At 43.2% G+C, this 6799-nt stretch overlaps 1 pseudogene; it reads right to left on the reverse strand.

Annotated features, from left to right (window-relative positions):
- Positions 1-2405: 2405 nt before the first annotated feature.
- Positions 2406-3981, reverse strand: LOC112616402 (annotated as a pseudogene).
- Positions 3982-6799: the final 2818 nt, after the last annotated feature.

Genomic DNA, 6799 nt, shown 5'->3' on the forward strand with positions numbered 1-6799 from the left:
TCATAGGCTATATTTTACTGCATCAATTTCAGAACTCACTATTGGTCTATTCAGGGAGTTAGTTTCTTCTTAGTTCAGTCTTGGGAAGGTGATATGGTTTGGCTCTGTGTCTCACCCAAATCTCATCTTGAATTGTAATCCCCATGTGTCAGAGGAGGGACCTGGTGGGAGGTAACTGGAACATAGGAACAGATTTTCCTTCATGGTATCCTCACGATAGTAAGCGAATTTTCATGAAATCCGATGCTTTTATAAGGGGCTCTTCCCCCTTCTCTCTCTCGCCTGCCTCCATGTAAGACATGCCTTGCTTCCCCTTTGCCTTCTGCCATGATTGTAAGTTTCCTGAGGCCTCCTCAGCCATGCAGAACTGTGAGTCAATTAAACCATTTTTCTATGTAAATTACCCAGTCTCAGGTAGTTCTTCACAGCAGTGTGAAAATTGACTTCTACAGAAAATTGGTACCAAGAGAAGTGGCGTACTGCTATAAAGATTCCTGAAAATGTGGAAGTGACTTTGGAAGTGGGTAACAGGCAGAGGTTGGAACAATTTGGGGGGCAGAGAAGAAGACAGGAATATGTGGGAAAGTTTAGAACTTCCTAGAGCCTTGTTGAATGATTGTGACCAAAATGCTGATAGTGATGGACAGTGAAGCCAAGGCTGAGGTGGTCTCAGATGGAGATGAGAAACTTGTTGGGAACTGCAGCAAAGGTCTCTCTTGTTATGCTTTAGCAAAGAGACTGGTCGCATTTTGCCCCAGTCCTAGAGATCTATGGAACTTTGAACTTGAGAGAGATAATCTAGGGTATCTGGCAGAAGAAATTTCTAAGAAGCAAAGTGTTCAAGATGTAGTTTGGCTGTTCCTAACAGCATATAGTAATATGTGTTCACAAACAGATGACATGAAACTGTAAATTAGGTTTAAAAAGGAATCAGAGCATAAAAGTTTGGACAATTTGCAGCCTGACTATGCTGTAGAAAAGAAAAACCAAAACCAATTTTCTGGGGAAAAATTCAAGCCAGAAGCAGAAATTTGCATAAGCAACAAGGAGCTGTGAGAAGCTGTTAATAGCCAAGCTGTTAATTAGCCAAGCTGTTAATAGCTGTTAATAGCCAAGACAATGGGGAAAATGTCTCCAGGGCATTCCTGAGATTTTTGCAGCAACCCCTCCCAACACAGGCCCAGAGGCCTAGGAGAAAAAGATGGTTTCCTGGGCCAAGTCTGGGTCCTGGCTTCTCTCTGTAGCCTCAGGACTTGGTGCCCTGCATCCCAACCACTTCAGCTTGGGCCATTGCTTCAGAGGGTGCATGCTGCTGATAAAGACATACCCAAGACTGAGCAATTTACAAAAGAAAGAGGTTTATTGGATGTACACATGACTGGGGAGGCCTCTCAATCATGGTGGAAGGTGAAAGGCATGCCTCACATGGCAGCAGACAAGAGAACAGAGTTTGTGCCGAGAAACTCCCCCTTTTAAAAACTGTCAGATCTCATGAGATTTATTCATTATGATGAGAACACATAGGAAAGACCTGCCCCCATGATTCAATTACCTCCCACTGGGTCCCTCCTACAACCCATGAGAATTCAAGATCCATGGGTCTTGAATTTCATAGGCATGTGTTCTCATTATTCAACTCCCACTTATAAGCAAGAACATTCAGTGTTTGCTAAACCATTTTCTGTTCCTTTGTTAGTTTGCTGAGGATGATGGCTTCCAGCTTCATCTATGTCCCTGCAAAGGACATGAACTCTTTTTTTAATGGCTGCATAGTATTCCATGATGTATATGTACCACATTTTCTTTATCCAGTCTATCATTGATGGGCATTTGGGTTGGTTCCAAGTCTTTGATATTGTAAATAATGCCTCAACTAAAAAGAATACATAATGAAAGTCTAATCTAATACAGGTCAAAAATGTAAAAAGTTCATGAACCTTAACAGGAAAAATTAAACAACTTTTGCTGGCCATTCCTGTTGAAATGAGAACCATAACGTAACAGAAAAGTGGCTACAAACCCACCTAGAACACCAAACAGAGAGAAAATAAAAGTCAATTTTCATCTCTGTTATTATCATAAAATCCTGTGTGACTACAGGCCAAACTTCTGGTGACAGAAACAGTTCTTTATAAACTGCAGATGTCCTGTACATTAAAAAAAATTTCACGGGAGTTGCACTAGTTCTAGAGACTTTTCTGTTTTAGCCTACCTACTGTATGTATCCAATCAAAGATAGATAAAGCCTCTTTCTGTAACCCCTGATTATTATTGGGCATCAAAGGTAAGAAAGGCAAGATGGGGTACAAAAACGCAAAAAATCAACAGTAATGACAATCTTTTCGTCTTAGTTCAAAAGGGTCCTGCAGTCTCTCCCCTTTCAGTGATTTGACAAGTCTTTGTACTTAATCTTGGGTCAGCAAATCATGCAAGTGAAATCTGTCTCTGATATGTGGTTGAATATCTTCACTCAGTTCTACAAGCTTCTCCAGGAATGAAATCAATTTTAGGAGTTCATTGTCATTTTTATCCATAAACCAACTTTCTATAGGGGTTCCATTAGAAAGCTTGTATGCAAAGGTTTGTGGTGGGTTGTCAATTATTACAGTTTTTGAAAGATCTCTTCCAAGAATATTTAAGTTCTATATATGATTTCCTTGTACACAAACACAATGTTCACAGAAAAAATGGTGCCTGACCAGTTGCTTTTTAGGGCCTACTATGTTCCTTCTTAGAAGCAGTAAAAAGAATAATATCATACATCCGAGAAATTCATTCCAGGAATTCCCTGAAAAATGTATTAATATCACATAAACCTGATAAATGACATCTTGGAAAAGGACTGGAAAAGTAAGTGCTGCATCTTCTACCTCATTTAGACTACAGTGCACTACTGTTTCATCCAAGTCTAAATCTAGGGAGAATTTCGGTGTGCTTCTTGTTTTCAATGAAGAACAGATTTCCTATTTAGTTGTTGTTCTGTCAGTGGTAGGACATGTTTGATGAAATAATAGGGGTCAAATACTTCCAAGCCTTCTTCATAGGTGGCCTCCACGTGGGCTGATGAATAACCACTATCTGGAATGACTGGGGGGTGGGATATCACGATTAACTGTTTCTTCCGCTTCTTCTAAACCATTGTGGATTTTGTTGTTGTTGTTGTTGTTGTTGTTTGTATTTTTTAAATTATACTTTAAGTTCTGGAATACATGTACAGAACATGCAGGTTTGTTACATAGGTATACATGTGCCATGGTGGTTTGTGGCACCCATCAACCCATCATCTACATCAGGTATTCCTCCTAATGCTATCCCTCCCCTAGGCCCTCACCCTGTGACAGGCCCTGGTGTGTGATGTTTCCCTCCCTGTGTCCGTGTGTTCTCATTGTTCACCTTCCACTTATTAGTGAGAACATGCAGTGTTTGCTAAACCATTATTTATTGCTGGTCTCACCTGAACTGCTTGATTTGAGTAAGCTGCTCCATTAGTTGATGTAGTAGAACTGGTAGTGAGCTCATCCACCCGTTCCATATCAAGTTGTTTTACTATTTCTTCAGCTCCAACAAAGTAGTCCTTGGAGGACTGCCAAAGGAAGGATTATTTTCTAATTTTCCATTTTATTTTATATGTTGATTTGTCATTTCATAACTACCAACTTCTCCATTTACTTGACTTTTCTGTCTTACTCGAGGTATCTATATGTTAGGTTTCTCTCCTGCTCTTGGTGTTGAGGTGATCAAATTATTACCTATATCACGTTCAATTCTACTCCATTTTGAAGGATTTTCTCTCACTTCCTTAGGTGTGCTTCCTTTAATGAATTTTTTAATTGAAGACAAGCCAGTTTCATTCTTTGGTGGTTTTTCTCCTTCTGAAGGCAGGGGATCATCATCCTATGAATATTTCCTCTTTGCTCTGGCAGTGAGTTGTGTTTGGATTTGATTTGACTGTTGAGAAGCTTTCCATGTTATCAGCCTCATCTTTTATGGGTGCCACACACAAAACTGACTGTGATGACAGAGAAGTGCCCTCAGGCTCCTGTAATGGTCCCAACTGGACAATACATGGTGTCTTTCCCACTTACCCTGTAGCAGCAACAGAACCAGCTCCTTCAGTCAGTTGCCATTTCTGGCCTACCTGAAAGTGATCTTATTTCTCCTTTGCTTATGAAGCTTAGTTTGGATGGATATGAAATTCTGGGTTGGAAATTCTTTTCTTTAACAGTGTTGAATATTGGCCCCCAATCTCTTCTGGCATGTAAGATTTCTGCTGAGAGGTCTGCTGTTAGTCTGATGGGCTTCCCTTTGTAGGTGACATGGCCTTTCTCTCTGGCTGCCCTTAACTTTTTTGTTTCATTTTGACCTTGGAGAATCTGATGACTATGCCTTTCGGGAATAATATTCTTATGGGGTATCTTACTGGGGTTCTCTTCATTTTTCTGAATTTTAATGTTGGCCTGTCTATCTAGGTTGGGAAAGTTCTCCCGGACGATATTTTAAAATGTGTTTTCCAAATTGGTTCAACTCTCCCTGTTTCTTTCAGGTACCCCAGTGAGTCACAGATTTGGTCTGTTTACATAATCCCATATATCTTAGATGTTTTGTTCATTCCTTTTTATTCTTTTTTCTCTATTCTTGTCTTATTTCAGAAAGACAGCCTTCAAGCTCTGAGATTCTTTCTTCCGCTTCGTCTGTTCTGTTATCAATACTTGTGATTGCATTGTGAAGTTCTTGTAATGTGCGTTACAGCTCTATCAGGCCAGTTACATTCTTCTTTATACTGGCAATTTGGGTTGTCCACTCCTGCACTGCTTTATCATGATTCTTAGGTTATTTGCATTGAGTTAAAATGTGCTCCTTTAGCTCAGTGAACATCATTTTTATCCACATTCTGAAGACTAATTCTGTCACTTCAGTTACCTCAGCCTCAGTCCATTTCTGAACCCTTGCTAGAGAGGTGTTGTGGTCATTTGGAGTAAAGAGGCACTAGGGCTTTTTTAGTTTTCAGCATTTCTGTGCTGACTCTTTCTCATCTTTGTGGGTTTATCTACCTTAGATCTTTGAGACTGCTGACCTTTGGATGGGGTTTTTGTATTTTTTATTGTTGTTATTGTTGTTGTTTGTTTTTCTTTTAACAGTTAAGCTACACTTTCCCGTAGAGCTACTGCAGTTTGCTGGGAGTCCATTCCAGACCCTAGTCACCTCGGTTTTTCCAGTACCTGAAGGTATCACCAGTGAAGGCTACAGAACAGCCAAAATTGCAGCCTGTCCCTTTTTCTGGAAGCTCTGTCCCAGGGGGGTACTGACTTGTTTCCGGCTTGAACATGCCTATAGGAGGTGGCTGAAGACTCCAGTTGGGAGGTCTCAACCAGTCAGGAGGAATGAGATTAGGGACCCACTTAAAGGAGCAATCTGGCTGCATATTGATAGAGCAGCTGTGCCATGTTGAAGATCCCTTCAGTTCCCAATCAGTTTGGACTCTCCAAGGCCCTCATGCTGGACTGGCTGAGATGCCCATCAGCAAAGATGGCCACCTGCCCCACCCCCAGGCACCCTGTCCCAGGGAAAAATTAGAACTCTGTCAGCCATAGAACACAGGCAGGGGTGGACAGAGGCCCAGACTGGGAGGACCCACCCCACGAGGAGTGGTTTGGGGTCCCATTTGAAGAAACAGTCTGGCCACACCTCGTCAAAACAGCCATGCCATGCTGGGAAGCCACATCTGCCCCATCAGCTTGGACTTTCAAAACCCCACAGGATTGAACAGTTGAGTCATCTAAACAACCAAGATGGCAGCCTGCCACTCCCTCTCGGCACTCCTTCCCAGGGAGAGATCAGAGCTCTGTTCATAGAATATGGGTGGGCAGGGGTGGCTGGAAGCCCCAGCTGGGAGGTCCTGCCCAATGAGGAGGAATAGAATGAGGTCCCACCTAAAGAAGCAGTCTGGCCATTCCTCAACAAAATAGCCATGCCATGCTAGGGAATCACCTCTGTACTGGTCAGCTTGGACTCTCCAAAGCCTACAGGCTGGGACTGCTGAGTCATCCAAACAACCAAAGTGGTGGTTCACCCCTCCCCCTAGGAACTCCATTCCAGGGAGAGATCAGAGCTCTGTCCATAGACAGCTGGGAGGTCCCAGTTAGTGAGGCGGAATGGATCAGGGTTCCAGTTAAAGAAGCAGTCTGGCCACATTCTGGAAAAGCAGGTGTTCTGCACTGGGAGCAGGGAATCTTCCTTGTCCAAACCATTTGGAGTGTCCAAAGCCCACAGGCGGGAACAGCTGAGTTGACCAAACAGAGAAGACCGTGGCCTGCCCATCCCCACAGGGGCTTCATCTTGTCTCAGGCAGACTCCACCCTGTTGCTAGTGACTGGATAGAATTCCAAGCCAGTGGGTCTTATCTTGCGAGGTGCCATGGAAGTGGGGCCCATAGACCAATGCTGCTCAGCCCCTGGATTCAGCCTTCTTCCTAGGGGTATGTATGAACCTCTCACCTTCCTGGGGATCCTGGGTGTGCAGTATGTAAAGCTCCTGGGTCTCTGTGCATGTCTGAGCAGATGCCCTGCTGAGACTCCACACAGATCTTTGTGTTGATCCCAAGGCTCTGGTTGTGTGGACTCACAAGGGGATCTCCTGGTCCAAGGGTTGCAAAGATCTGCAGGAGAAGCTTGGTTTCCCAGGGTCATACATTCACTCACTGCTTCCCTTGGCTCCATGTCACTCCCAGGTGGGCCATCGCCACACCCTGCTTTTCTTTATTCCCTTTGGGTCAAGTTGTTTTCCTGATCAGTCCCAATGG

Source organism: Theropithecus gelada, chromosome X (assembly GCF_003255815.1).
Source record: "Theropithecus gelada isolate Dixy chromosome X, Tgel_1.0, whole genome shotgun sequence".
NCBI classification, from domain to species: domain Eukaryota; kingdom Metazoa; phylum Chordata; class Mammalia; order Primates; family Cercopithecidae; genus Theropithecus; species Theropithecus gelada.